This window comes from Trachypithecus francoisi, unplaced genomic scaffold (assembly GCF_009764315.1).
Source record: "Trachypithecus francoisi isolate TF-2019V2 unplaced genomic scaffold, Tfra_2.0 Contig00586, whole genome shotgun sequence".
Taxonomy (NCBI): domain Eukaryota; kingdom Metazoa; phylum Chordata; class Mammalia; order Primates; family Cercopithecidae; genus Trachypithecus; species Trachypithecus francoisi.
Genome location: NW_022680749.1, coordinates 7,054,207 through 7,070,615, shown reverse-complemented (window position 1 = coordinate 7,070,615; position 16,409 = coordinate 7,054,207).

The window sequence follows — 16,409 nt, the reverse complement described above, 5'->3', positions numbered from 1 at the left end:
TTTAACATCTCTCAGCCTCAATTTTCTCACCTGGTAAATATAAGTCTTTCTGACAGTAATGATATGCAACGTGTCCTATGAAGGATAGCATCTCTAGATATAAATCCTAGTTCAGTTACTTCACTAGATGTGAGAAGCTGTGCATAATATTTAACATCTCTCAGCCTCAATTTTCTCACCTGGTAAATATAAGTCTTTCTGACAGTAATGATACGCAACGTGTCCTATGAAGGATAGCATCTCTAGATATAAATCCTAGTTCAGTTACTTCACTAGATGTGAGAAGCTGTGCATAATATTTAACATCTCTCAGCCTCAATTTTCTCACCTGGTAAATATAAGTCTTTCTGACAGTAATGATACGCCCAGATAGATTCTGGGAAATAAACTTGGATTTTGTTATTTTATTAATTTTATTATTTTGTTGTAGCAATTTGCCAATGGCCCCCTAAAGACCATCACCAACACCTTTTATAGGTGATGATTGATATAGTCCCTGCCTATATTGCCAACTAAATGCCCATTTATTTACCCATACTGCTTTCCTCCTCACTAGGCTAGAGAGCATAAGCATTGCCTGCAGCCTAACATCTTGGCTTCTCCATGAAGAATACCATATTTTTAAAACTTGCCAGAAAATAACTAAATCAGGCTCTCCCCTCCCATGGTCTCCCATTATTGCCTCTGATCAGGTCTGAAGGTGAGAAGATGTCTTTCTCTCTTTCTCTCACTTTAGCTCTTGCTCTTGTTCTCGCTTTCACTCTGTCTCTTCCTATATGACTTGCCCATTTAGACAGGCCCAGTGGTTTCATGAATAACTAAACACAAGAAGTCAAGAAAGGCCTGGCTCAGACAGCATGGACCACGTCAGTCTTTTGAAGTTCCCTTAGTATATTCAAGCAAAACAAAAATCAACACAATATTGAACCAGTTTGCAAACACTGTGGGATATCTTGTGTTTTCATAGAGCAAATAGATGCATTTAATACTTAGAACTTAAATGCAGAATCACATTTGGTGCTAGTGTCGTTTGCCACCTGACATATGACACTAGTGTGCTACTATCATTTAAGGCCCTTCATGGATGTGAGGTGTAACCCATTCCTACTCACTCTTTATAGATTCTGACCTACACAGGCAGAAAAGTAGTGTGGGAGAGACCTCTGGGACCATAAGATCAACACCTCCCACTTTAGACTCTTCTCTACAACAGCCCTAGGAGACTATGCCAGCCTTAGCTTGACTCTTTCCAGCACTGGCTCCTACTATTACTCAAGGCAATTTATTACATATCAGAACACTTTGCAGTGGTTAGAAATTCTCCCGATGTTATAACTTCCTATAGTTTGACAAGTGTTTGCTCAACATCCACTATACAAAGAACACTACTTATAAACAGAACTGGAATAGCTCTGTGTAAAAGGAATGATGGTAACCCTCCCGTCACCTGACGTAGGAAGAGGAATTTTACCGTCTGAAAACTCCTCACAAACTCTACACAAACCTGCCTCTAAAGAGTTTTTTGTCCAGGCAACAAGGATTTCTAGGCAGCCTGACTCTCTGATCACAGTAAACTGAGGGAGAAATTGAGGCCTTTATCAGGCTTTGCACTGAGGAAAGACACTAAGCAGGCATTCCTCTACCTGGCTTTGAAATCCTCTTAGAATTTCCCAGTCATTCAATGGGTTTATCAAAGTTCTTCCTGAAATTTCCTTAAATTTATTTTTATTTAAGTCAAATAAATCAAATAAATGTTGAGAAGAATGGTTTAAAGGGACAGTTATTTAAAAATAAACAAAAATAAGATATCAGTAATATCTAATGTTTACATAATGTCCAGAACATTTGTGTGTGTGTGTGTGGTTTTTGTTTGTTTGTTTGTTTTGGCATACCTGTTAACTTATCTGAAGCTTACAACTCCCCATAAAGTAGATACTGTTACCATCCCATTTTATAGAAAAGAAACTGTTTTATAGAAAAGAAACTGTTACCATCCTATTTTATAGAAAAGAAACTTGGAATGACTTGCCCAAAGTCACACAGTTACTAGGCAACAGAGGTGAACTTCCAAAGCCTGTGCTGAATCCACTTCCTCTTCAATTACCTCAGTGGCCTTATCATCAAGATGTAAACTCCCTAAGTAAGTACAAAGCCTTCTTGCTTTGTTGTTCTGTTGAACACATGGTTTCCGGTTGATTAACACCATACTCTTGTCATATTATTTTCTTAAATTCCGGGTCATATTGACCAAGATCATAATACAGTGAGCTAAGGGAACTCTTTCTTGCACTGAGTAAGTCTGTTAAGTAAGAATTTTTGCTGTTAATATTCACTCCTCTATCTAAGAATCATAGCTCACATAGCCATGCAAATTGGATTGAAATAAAGATAATCTAATTAAGATAGTGTGGCCATAACTCCACACTCTAACTCAGTGCATTTCAAACCTCAATATGGATATAAACTACCTGTCAATATTATTGAGATTAATATTCTGATTTGGTAGGTCTAAGAAGCATGAGGTTATGAATTTCTCACCAGCTCCCATGTAATGTTGATGCCACCTTCTGGAAAGGACACATGAAGTAGCAAGAGTCTTTGCTCAGGGAAATCACCCATCAGTTCAGTTGTTTACCTCAAACAGACAAGGACAAACCAACCCCACTTTTGCCACTTTGGCCAGTTGTATTATTATTACAGCACTTCTTTAGTGGTAGTAGATGGGAAATGTAGGGAAATCAACAAATTCAATAATCTCATTATAAACATATTTGTATCCAGTTTCAATTTAGCTTCATATTATACTACTTAGGCCGATTTTTTTCTTAGCAGAAACAAGTCTTACTTGACCACATAAATACATTTTCCTATCAAGAAAAAGAAAAAAAAAAAAAAAAACTTAGTTCATTTTCAAAGACACTGAGCTTTTATTTCTGTGAACAGCAAGAAAACTGGCTAGAAGCCTGCTGAATTCCTCAGCCAATCAGGATAATGTGACCATAAATGTCCATGAATTTCCCCCCTCAGTGAATCTGTGCCTTTTTTATTTCTGTCGTGGGACATGTATCTTACAGTTCTGTATCACATATTCTGCCTTTTATGTCTTACTTTCCTCTTTTCAAAAAAAAAAAAAATTAAGCTCGGTAAGATCTCTCAACAAATAATCCATTGTCTTTTATGTTAAAAGCTGTTAACTTCATACACATACGACTTTTAATTGCTTCTTAATGATAATACCTCTCCATTTAGATCACTTAACATGAGCCGGGTACCATTTAGTTGGTTTTATAAATATGATTTCATTCAGTGCTCATAAAAATCTTGGGAGGTAGGTCTTCTTATTGTGTGCATGATATAGGTGAAACAATCATGGGCCCAAGTGCTTAAGGATCTTGCAGTAGTCACCCAACCAGTAAGCAATAGAACTGGGATTTGAATCAAAGCAATTGCTTCTCGCATATAACATACTGCCTTCTTGAACCAACACATACCAGTTAATCGAGCATTCACTATGTGTTAGACCCTTTTATATATATTAACTTATCTAATTCTCATACCCACACCTATAGGGAAAGAATAACTTTCCTGATTCACATAAAGAGGTAACTCGATCAAGTTCATGAAGTTCATGTGTCAAGTAAAGGTATCAAGATTTGCTTGACTCTAAAGCCTGGGCTCTTTGCACAGTATCATGATAATTCCTATCTTTTTAGTGAATGGGACGGTTTGCCTGTTTGCTGTTTTTCATAGAAAGCCCATTTGAAACCTTTACATACCCAGCACAGACTGAAACACGTAGTTTTTGGGACTGGGACTAAATTACTTTGCCCAACTTTTTATCCACCGTTTCCCCCATCCAGCCTCTCTCTCGCTCCCCACAGTGTTCCCTTCCCAGGACATGATGCATCTCCCACCCTGCCCACCCCACTGCCTGTGGCACTGTTAACAAAGCAGCTGTTGGATTGAATTGGGAACTGTCCCCCTTTTGACCTTGGTTCTTCACCTGTCCTAGGATCACACCTCTTCAATTTGCCTTCCTTTCCATGGATACTAGTCTAGACCTCACCCAAAATGAAATTTACTATCAACTTTTCCTGGTGTGAATATAGTTAAAAAGTATAAATAACAACGATGGAAGATAAAGCAATGGTCAGTTCTAAAATAAATAAATAATAAATAAATAAATAAATAAATAAATAAAAAAGGCATTTCTCTCTTAACCCGATGGTTAATAAGTAGCTAATATTTATCAAGGGTTTAACTGCACTGGAAAAGTGCTTTATGCATGCAATGTCTCATCTGATTCTCACATAATCTTAACATCTAATATTATCCTCATTTTACAGATTAAGAAACATAGGTTGGGTGAGTTTAAGTAATTTGCACACAGCTAGTACGTGGCAGAGCTTGGGTTAAGACACAGATCTGGAGGCTCCAAACCGATCACCCTGTGGTCTGGCCCCGCTCTCTCTTGGATGTTGCTGGGCCTGCACTTTGCTTGTGCTGACTTCCTCGCAGCTGGCCTCCCCATGCCCTGTTCCTACTCTGTCATTCAAACATCCCCTCTGGAAGGACCCTCTTCCTCCATAGTCCAAATCCCACTTTTCATATTAGGCAAAACCAAAGCCTCCTCTGACTCACTTTATCCCTTTGTGACCTTTCCAAATTTAGAACTTTCTCAGCACTTTTGAGGAGGGAGTGAAACTGATTTGGCATTTGTAGTCTGGGAAAATTATCTCTCTCTTTTTAAATTTCACATCAGATAAATCCAGATGCATTTGGAATTGAGCTATCCCATTCTTTCTTATCATTGCATTGTAACTGTACTTGACTTTATATGGCTTGGGTCTCATTCCTAATCAGAATGCAACTTGCTCCAGATGGGGGACATATTGGCCACTTTCTTTGAATGGAGGCTTTGAGCTTAAGTCTAAGATCCCAACAATTTTCCTTAACTAAACAAATACTTATGAGTACCTACTTTGTACCATGGACTGTGTTAGGCATCAGGGAAGAGCAGTAGGCAGGATAAGAACATTCCTTGCCTTCCTGGACTCTACAGATTACTGGGAATGACAAATTAGAGTAATTATAAGCATCAGGCCTGGCCTCTCTGCCTGTGAAATGCATCTCTCTTTTGACTCACCAGACACCACAGTTCTGGCTCTCATTTATCCCTGGCTGTTGCTTCTCTGCCACCTTCACTGTGGTTATGTTCAGTGTCCTGATGCTTCCTAAAGTGCTCTCCTCAGTCCTCAGGTCTCCTAGCTTCAAAGATGGCCTGAAGTGCCAACCATCACCTCTTCCCAGATGCTCTTCAAATCTATACCTCATGCCCTGACTTCTTAGTTTTACATTTAAAGGGCATTATGTTTAATTCCTGCTCATGTTCCACTCACCACCTTGAATACTTATCATACCTAAAACTCAACTATTTCATTTCTATCCAGACCAGAAGGGTGAGAAAAGTAGAAGAGGTGAACAAAACTTAAAAATTAATAAATGAAATAAAATTTCAAGTGGAAAAAAGTCCACTTTATCTTTCGGCTCATCTGGCCATCTTCTGAAACTACAGACTTTGCAAATTAGCTTTGCCTTTTTCTGCATCTGTCAAGCTCCATAAATAGCTTGGAAGCGCTTTGAATGTAAGAACTATATCTTCTATTATTCCATTTTGCCAGGATCTCCCCCAAAGCCTTTGTAGGTGCTTTACATGTGTGAGGAGGTGTGTGGTGAGGACACAGGCACTAGAAATGACTTTTGCTCTTGCTCTCTGGATCCTCCTGGCATTTGATTAGAGTCAGGACTAAACACATGGCTAGCAAATTATACAGTCAAGCACATGTAACCTTTTCTGATTGAATTGAGTTTGGATTTTGTCCTGATTTTTGATAGAAGGATCAAAACCATAGCATCTATGCTGTCCTCACCCCATCTCTCAGGATGTATAGACTTGTTAAGGAAAAACAATGTCATCAATAACAATTAAAGAGAGGGAGAATGAGAGAGAACAGCCCTAGTTTGAGACTTTCACATTCTCTTTCCCCATACTTCATGAGGGTTATTGCTGCCTACACTTATTACTGTTTAAAATCATCCCAAGATGAGTAGCCTGCATTTTAAGGGTTCTCGACAATTATTTGGCCAGACTCTCATCTTTCCTGAATGCTGGCATCTTCTCCTTGTGAACATCTCTCTTTGAAGGCAGCAAGAATCTGGTCTGTGGTAAGTCACAAGCCTTCCCTTCCTAGGAGCCAAGGCTGGCAAGGCACCGTGCTGCAGAGCCAGGAAACTCGCTGACCCCATTTTTTTTTTACTGCATTTTTATCTTAGCGCTCACTTTCTTCCCTCCCGTATCTTTTCTCCCCAGACCCCTACACTTACAGACAACATTATAACCCATTAAAACTTAAAGCTTAGTAGAAGCTAAAGAATCTATGCTTTTAATTGTACTTAATTTTTATCCATTTTTTCAGTGTTTCAGGCAGTGGACAGTGTTTCTAAACATAAAAAGTTTTTCTGAGCTTTCAGTTTTCTGGTTTGTAAAACAAATGTTAACAGAATAAACTTTATATGCTTATTAGGAGGATTAAAGGAGGTAATTCATAGAAAAGATGCTATACAGTGCCAGAAACAGTAAATTCTCAATGAATATTAATTCCTATTAGTAATAATAATAGAGAAGAGGTCAAATTCAAGGACAGAAAAAATAAGAAAGGTTGCTTCTAATAGCTTCAGGTATTATAGAAGGCTTTTTGGAGAAATTACTGTTAGACATGGAACAATTTAGCATGAATTTGTAGAAGAGAGGACTCATTTTAATAAACTCCCCCTCTCAGGGTGACCCAGACACCTAGACATCTTCGGTTCCCTGAAATAGAATGAGTTGGAGCTCTAGTGTAAATGAACTGAGCCTGGCCCATGACTAGACCCATTTCTCAGCGTGAGCCTGGCTGGCTGTCACTTCTTCCTATTGAGATTGGCTTTCAATAGAACAGAATCTTTTCTCTCTCTTACCATTTTCTGACAGGTCATAGCAGGGGTGATGAAAGCCTGAGCAGATTAGCAGAGTACAACAAATTTACTCACAGTTATGTTTTCTCAACTTCACCCACTTATGTGAAAAGAACAGTCAAGAGTTTATTTTAGATTTTTTAACAATTCAGTCCACACAAGCGTTAATTCATTAGATGTCAAAAGAGCAGAAAATAAGCTTCTCCTTTGGGATATGTAGGTATACATTTTACTTCTAATCTAAAGGAACCTGGGGAATGTGGGCAAAAATTACCTCCACCAGATATAAGTATCTGAAGCACAATGCAACTTCTCTATAAACATCAGCATTAGTTTGAACCTCTAAGAAGTTCTAATAATATTTAATGAAAGAATTATTTTATTCAATTTTCAAACTTCAAGTCTACCCAACACCTGGAACTTTACATTTGGTTTTATTTAGTGAAAATATTTTCAAGAAATTCTGTTCAACACTTTATTTCTATCATAGCTTCTTAATTATGAATACAATTGTGTTAATTTAAAATTATGATCAGTCTCAATAGTTGGTGTATATTTTAATATAACACAATGTCACTGAATTACTGCTCATTATGTTCAGAGTACGTTAGAGATATATTAGTCATTTTCAATTTAGTGGAGAGGAAGTGGGTTTTTGCTGTAAAACTACAAAATTTTAGGGTCAAAACACTTGAATTAGTTCAGTACAATGGAAGGACTATTCAAATGTAATTAATGTACTGATTTTCTCCATTCTGAGTGATCCTCATAATGAACTAATATATTTTCCTTGGCCATATCAATCCTTTTGTTAGAGACTAAATAGTTTCCCCTTATTTACTCTGACATTTGTGATAATATCGATATATTAATTATATGTTATCCATTACACCAAGCTTGTCCAACCCATGGCTCGTGGGCCACAAGCAGGCCAGGATGGCTTTGAATACAGCCCAACACAAATTCGCAAACTTTCTTAAAACATTATGAGATTTTTGGCGATTTTTTTTTTTAAGTTCATCAGCTGTAGTTAGTGTTAGTGTATTTTATATGTGGCCCAAGACAATTCTTAGTCTTCCAGTGTGGTCCAGGGAAGCTAAAAGATTGGACACCCCTGTATTACACATTATATTATCACTATAATTAATTGATAATAGAAATTATGGTTGGGTCTTAATCTGGATGGGGCATAAGATTCAGTGGCTGGGTCATTTGACCTTACCTCAAACTTGAGAGAGGTATCAGATTTTGGTGACAATTAATTTGTCAGTCAAATGAAGAGGAATAAAATGAGGCTTCTATTAATCTCACTGCATAGCATTATGGTATAACACAATGAGAGTAGTACTATATACTAACAGTGCACGAGAAACTCCCCAAATCTAAGTGTAGAGGACAGATTCAATGGAGATGAGCCTCAGAAGCTCAAGTCACTAAGGCACCTCTGCTGTCACGTATCTCCTAGTTTGTGGCCTTACTTTAATTCTCTAATATTTATTAAGAGGCCACTATGTGCCAGGCACTGTTTTATGACCTGGAGGTGCAGCATTGACCAACATTGAAAAAAAAAAAATCCTACTCTCTTGGAACTTATGATCCAGTGGAAAAGTAGTCAGGGCCCCATTTTCCTAAGCCCAGAGCCCACACATTTATTTGCTAATAGCTCCCTTTGCTCTCAGTGCCCTTTCCCATACCCTCTCTCCTGCTCCACCTGATTCTTTACATATTGGAGCACTCAGAAAGCAGGAATGACAGGAAAATTTTTATTATGTCTAGTCTGTAATAAGAAGAAAACAAACACTTTCAGTACTTTCAGTTTTTAAAAAGTATGACAGTACTATTGTCCTTCTTAACTAATTTTTCTGCATGGAGCTAATACCTCATTCAAATGCACATGCTGCTCTGTACACGGTTTCTTCCACCTCTAATTTATCTCTTTCCTTTTGTATAAATTTAGCAATCTTTTCTTCACAAACCTAAAAATAGCCAAGTGTTCAAAGATTTGGAAAATGTAGAGGCAGTGTCATTGTCTGCTCTTGCTTGAGAGTTTTTATTTTTTTAATCGTTGACAGCATTCTGGTTTCACTTTCACTTCAGTTGGTAATTAATGTGATACTAAAACAATCTGTAGTAACAGTTAAATGCATGGAGCATGAACTACATGCTAGAAATTAGAGTAAACAATTTGCATCATCTAACTGAATTCCCGAAATAACCTTATTATTTTCCTCACTTTAAAGATGGCTTTTGAGAGGTGAAGTAAATGGCCCAGAGTCACAAAGTCAGCAAGTGGCTGATCTGTATAGTATCACAGTGATCTAGGATTTAGGAGTTAGAGCTCTATGTAGTACTATAATGATCTCAGTTCATCTAACTGCAGGGCCACATTCCACATATTTTTTGGCCCCACAACATCAGAGCATTAATCAGGTTCCCAAAAATGCTTCGTAATTAATGTGAAAGAGATTTATTTTACCACACAAAGTCTTAAGTGAACTATGCCAAAGTCAATGATCTGGTGGAACTCACAGAAATGTTTTCATTACTTAATAACCAGTAACTAGCCAGGCATGGTGGCTCATGCCTATAATCTCAGCACTTTGGGAAACTGAGATGGGAGGATAGCTTGAGGCCAGGAGTTCAATATCAGCCTCGGCAATATAGTCCAGGCTGTTACTATCAAAATAAATTTTAATCTTGTTTCTATTAAAATAAATAAATAAACAAATAAATAAATAGCTGATCTCACTGGCTACAAGAGGAATTCATTTTTTAAAAGACCACCAACTTAGATCAATATCCCTGATGAACATCGATGTAAAAATCCTCAATAAAATACTGGCAAACTGAATCCAGCACCACATCAAAAAGCTTATCCACCATGATCAAGTGGGCTTCATCCCTGGGATGCAAGGCTGGTTCAACATATGCAAATCAATAAATGTAATCCAGCATATAAACAGAACCAAAGACAAAAACCACATGATTATCTCAATAGATGCAGAAAAGGCCTTTGACAAAATTCAACAGCCCTTCATGCTAAAAACGCTCAAGAAATTCGGTATTGATGGAACATATCTCAAAATAATAAGAGCTATTTATGACAAACCCACAGCCAATATCATACTGAATGGGCAAAAACTGGAAGCATTCCCTCTGAAAACTGGCACAAGACAGGGATGCCTTCTCTCACCACTCCTATTCAACATAGTGTTGGAAGTTCTGGCCAGGGCAATCAGGCAAGAGAAAGAAATGAAGAATATTCAGTTAGGAAAAGAAGAAGTCAAATTGTCCCTGTTTGCAGATGACATGATTGTATATTTAGAAAACCCCATTGTCTCAGCCCAAAATCTCCTTAAGCTGATAAGCAGCTTCAGCAAAGTCTCAGGATACAAAATTAATGTGCAAAAATCACAAGCATTCTTATACACCAGTAACAGAAAAACAGAAAGCCAAATCATAAATGAACTCCCATTCACAATAGCTTCAAAGAGAATAAAATACCTAGAAATCCAACTTACAAGGGATGTAACGGACCTCCTCAAGGAGAACTACAAACCACTGCTCAGTGAAATAAAAGAGGACACAAACAAATGGAAGAACATACCATGCTCATGGATAGCAAGAATCAATATCATGAAAGTGGCCATACTGCCCAAGGTAATTTATAGATTCAATGCCATCCCCATTAAGCGACCAATGACTTTCTTCACAGAATTGGAGAAAACTGCTTTAAAGTTCTTATGGAACCAAAAAGACCTCGCATTGCCAAAACAATCCTAAACCAACAGAACAAAGCTGGAGGCATCATGCTACTTGACTTCAAACTATACTACAAGGCTACAGTAACCAAAACAGCATGGTACTGGTACCAAAACAGAGATATAGACCAATGGAACAGAACAGAGCCCTCAGAAATAATACCACACATCTACAACCATCTGATCTTTGACAAACCTGACAAAAACAAGAAATGGGGAAAGGATTCCCTATTTAATAAATGGTGCTGGGAAAATTGGCTAGCCATAAGTAGAAAACTGAAACTGGATCCTTTCCTTACTCCTTATACGAAAATTAATTCAAGATGGATTAGAGACTTAAATGTTAGACGTAAAACCATAAAAACCCTAGAAGAAAACCTAGGTAATACCATTCAGGACATAGGCATGGGCAAGGACTTCATATCTAAAACACCAAAAGCAACAGCAACAAAAGCCAAAATCGACAAATGGGATCTAATTAAACTAAAGAGTTTCTGCACAGCAAAAGAAACTACCATCAGAGTGAACAGGCAACCTACAGAATGGGAGAAAACTTTTGCAATCTACTCATCTGACAAAGGGCTGATATCCAGAACCTATAAAGAACTCAAACAAATTTACAAGAAAAAAACAACCCCATCAAAAAGTGGGCAAAGGATATGAACAGACACTTCTCAAAAGAAGACATTCATACAGCCAACAGACACATGAAAAAATGCTCATCATCACTGGCCATCAGAGAAATGCAAATCAAAACCACAATGAGATACCATCTCACACCAATTAGAATGGCAATCATTAAAAAATCAGGAAACAATAGGTGCTGGAGAGGATGTGGAGAAACAGGAACACTTTTACACTGTTGGTGGGACTGTAAACTAGTTCAACCATTGTGGAAAACAGTGTGGCGATTCCTCAAGGATCTAGAACTAGAAATACCATTTGACCCAGCCATTCCATTACTGGGGATATATCCAAAGGATTATAAGTCATGCTGCTATAAAGACACATGCACACATATGTTTATTGCGGCACTATTCACAATAGCAAAGACTTGGAATCAACCCAAATGTCCATCAGTGACAGACTGGATTAAGAAAATGTGGCACATATACACCATGGAATACTATGCAGCCATAAAAAAGGATGAGTTCGTGTCCTTTGTAGGGACATGGATGCAGCTGGAAACCATCATTCTCAGCAAACTATCGCAAGAACAGAAAACCAAACACCACATGTTCTCACTCATAGGTGGGAATTGAACAATGAGATCACTTGGACACAGGAAGGGGAACATCACACACCGGGTCCTATTGTCGGAGAGGGGGGGAGGGTTAGCATTAGGAGATATACCTAATGTAAATGATGAGTTAATGGGTGCAGCACACCAACATGGCGCATGTATACATATGTAACAAACCTGCACATTGTGCACATGTACCCTAGAACTTAAAGTATAATAATAAAAAAAAAAAGACCACCAACATTTAATAAATTGCATTCTGTGGCAATTGCTTTTTCATATTTTCCAACTAATTGGGTAGGAATTTAGTTTCAATATCACTTTTAATAAATAAAGTACCAATTTAAAGTGCAAAATCTTTCGACATCTATTTTGGGGAAAATGTCAAGAACATTTTTCTGTTTGCCATTGGTTCACTAAATTGAGTCCTTGAGAACCTGATTTTTTTTTTTTCACCAAAGAGTCAAGCCAAATGAAATTCCATCAGCTTTAGTCAGGGTATATTTCTGGGTTCTCTCAATGTCTAGTTTAGTCCTAGTTTTAAAATTTAAGAATTTAAAGCTCTGGAGATATGTATTTATGTAAATACACAGAACAGGGGCAGGGCACAGAGGCTCATGTCTGTAATCCTAGCACATTGAGAGGCCCAGGCAGGTGGATCACCAGAAGTCAGGAGTTCGAGACCAGCCTGGCCAACAGGGTAAAATCCCATCTCTACTAAAAATACAAAAATTAGCTGGGCGTGGTGGTGCATGCCTGTAGTCCCAGCTACTCAGGAGGCTGAGGCACGAGAATCACTTGAACCTGGGAGGTGAAGCTTGCAGTGAGCTGGGATTGTGCCACTGCACTCCAGCCTGGGCAACAGAGTGAGACACTGTCTCAAAACAAAAACAAAAACAAAAACACACAAGACATAGAGGTAAATATTTATGTACATAAATATATATACCTGTTAATATTTTGCCTGGCAAAAACTAGTTGACTAAATTATTTTTTGGGAAAAGGCTTTGGTTCAGTAGCAGAAATGAATATGGGTGTTATTCAAATGTCTGTAAATTAATGAGGGCCCTTTGGGGTTAGTTCAGCTTAAGCATTTTGAATCTGAAGAATGAATGGTCTATGTTAAAGACGCTTTTGGGGAATGGGGAGTGGTGGCAAGCACAACATTGCATCGCAAACAAAGCCAAGGTGACAGGGCACCTGGCCTCACATCCATGAGTACTTGAGAAATTGATAATCAAGATGAAACAATGTGTTTTTCTTTAGAAAGGAAAGGCAGAGATAATGGCTAACAAGGAAGAGTATGTTTCATTGGGAACTCTATGAAAGGATTTCACAATTGTTCCCCTGGCAACTCTGGGATTACCTAATCACCTTCTCCATTCCACTTCTTGTCTCTCTCAGAGCTGTTCAGATGGTGATGATGACCTAGAGATCCCCAAGAGTGTGAATACATTTGGTCCATAGCCAATTTTCAGGGGCTCCATCTTCAAAGCAGTGCCAAAAATTATCCCAACAAGGAATTTCTGACTCTATGGGTCACACAGAAGAAAGGGAGGGTGGGGGGTTTGGGAGGCAAAGCCCAGGAAAAATTAAAATAGGAAAATAAAACATAGAAGTTAAAATTATTTTTTGAAAGACTAAGTACTTACAAGGTTAGCTTTTAAAATAAAACGACTACAAACTCCATATGGTTTCAATTTTGCTTTAGTATTCCGCAATGCTTCTTTTCAATAGATTGACCCAACACATAAACACATACAGATACACAAACACAATCTTTGTATTTGCCATCTAAAACACCTAGTATCCTACAAAATTACCTGTAAGAGTCTCAGTTAAGTAGACACTGGAAAAACAATCAGAATCAGATTAAAAGATAAATGGGGTCTCACTTTGATAGCACATATTGTTAACTAGAAACAACGCAGAGAATATTAAAGTAAAAATCATCCCATTGTATGAGGCTTATAATATACATTACAACGGGATGAACAGGGATAACATCGATTTATACATTTGTATGGTTACAGTAATTTCCGTGAAGTAGATGGTGAGTATTTAAGGATGTATATTGTAATCCCTAGAGCAACTTTGTAAAAATAATGCCAAAAGATACAGTTAAAAAGCTAATAGATAAATTACAGTGAAATTTAGAAAAAAATTTAAACAGTATAAAAGAAGGTAGGAGAGAAGAAAGAGAACAACAAAAAAGGCAACAAATAAAAACAGATCAAAGAACAGTAAATCTAAATCAAACTATATCAAATATTACATTAAATATTAACAGACTAAAAGATCATTTCTTTCCTAAACTCCCTGTTCTCAAAACTCCTGTGACATCAATTACTATTACAAATAACAGTTACCAATCCCTTAATTTCCTGCTGCCTGAAGAGCAGACAATAGCTGAATTTACACTCCTCTCTCCTTAATCGTTAGCAATGAAGGACTTTGTTTCATTTCATTTTAAATGGCCAGTTAATAAGTAGTCCCTGGCTGGGCACAGTGGCTCACACCTGTAATCTCAGCACTTGGGGAGAATGAGGCCGGTGGATCACAAGGTCAAGAGTTCAAGACTATCCTGGCCAACATGGTGAAACCCTGTCTCTACTAAAAATACAAAAATTAACTGGGCGTGGAGGGGCAAGCCTGTAGTCCCAGCTCCTCAGGAGGCTGAAGCAGGAGAATTGCTTGAACCCAGGAGGCAGAGGTTGCAGTGAGCTGAGATCATGCGACTGCACTCCAGCCTGATGACAGAGCAAGACTCCATCTAGAAAAAAAAGTAAAAATAAAAAGGAGTCCCCTTGGACAGCAGCCTTCTAGTGCTTCAGAAACTATAAATTTGGCTTACATAAACTGTTAGGCAAACTGTAGCTCTGCTCACCATCAGAGCATCACCCTCTGAACACCAATTCCTGGCTGCTTTCTAGGGGGAAAATATGCAGGAGGGACAAAGAGGGAGGGATATTGCACAAATTACTAAAGCCATTACATGCTATGACTCCTATTTGTACTATAGTCTTACTTTTACAAATGTCCTATTAATTACAAAAAGATAGCAATGAAAAAGAGCAGCAAAAGAACTCTTAAAGTGGTTGGCATTATGACTTTTATTATAAGAAAAAAAGGCAAAATCCAAACCATCTAAAAAATAGGAAGGAGTTAGTCAAATGACAAAATCTGGATCTAAACCTGTATCAGATGGGATTTGAGGAAATATGTCTGCCACTCATTCTTAGCTTATTCTGTTTACCCAAACACTCAGATCCTAACTTGAATTTAAATGGGCCAAAGACTGCAACAGAATCAGATGGCTCCATGCCATTGACACCCTTTACAAAACATATTGTATGAAGTTTTCTCATTTTGCGCTTGTGTTTGTCCTTAGCTGTACTTATTTTATCAAGTTAACTCGTTGAGGATGGAAAACAGATACATCACCTGTTACTTCACACACTTGGAGATGAGATAACCATTCAAGTAGCAGAAGTTGTGAACTTTAGGAAAAGTGAGGTCAAGAAAAATATCTGTCTTTTCCAGCCCAGATGCTCGGCACAAACCTTTTCTGCCCAATTCTACAGCTGGCTAAGCATTGCTTGAAAATCAGACTCCATTATTCGGGAAAATGTCTATTATTTGTACCCTCTACAGATCATGACAGGAGAAGACAAGGTTTGTCTTTACGTTTTAGTATTATTTTATTTATTACCTTTGGGCAGAGGAATCCGAATGCCAAACATGAACTCTGACATTCTTTTTGTCAGTTTTTGGATGCATAAATATTAAATGGGGGATTTTAATGCTATGCAAACTGTCTAATTTATGTACTATCTAAAACGCAATTTTAGTATCCTAGTCTAATGTCCTTCTTCCTACCTCCTAACATTCACTACCCCTCTGAGTTGTGAGTAGCTAGAATCAGACCTATTCAGACAGTCTCAGCACTGCTAACTGCAGGGGCCTAAGCTCCTATGAAGCTGGATAAAAGTGAAATAGAAGTCAGAAAAGGGCACAGCAATTTGCTGCATTCAAAAGGAACTCAGTGAAGAGGACAGACAATCAGGTCAATAAGACTTGACTGGAATTTCTGGGCGTTTCTGGAAGGTGGAATACAAGGCAGAGATTGAAGAGATGTTTCTTGGGATGGAAACATCCCAAGACCTACTTAAACAGGGTAGTGACTTTGCCTATGAGTAGAAAAAAGTTGGTAGGTGCCTTGATCCAGGTACAGCAAAATCTTTCTTTAGGTATCATATCCTGAATTTTAACATTAAGTATAAGGGATTTATGGACTGCTTGAATATTAGAAACATTGTTCTATCTCTATAAACCCATCTAAATTCATTTTTCTTTCCAGTTATCAGTGTGATTACATCTGAGGTCTGCCA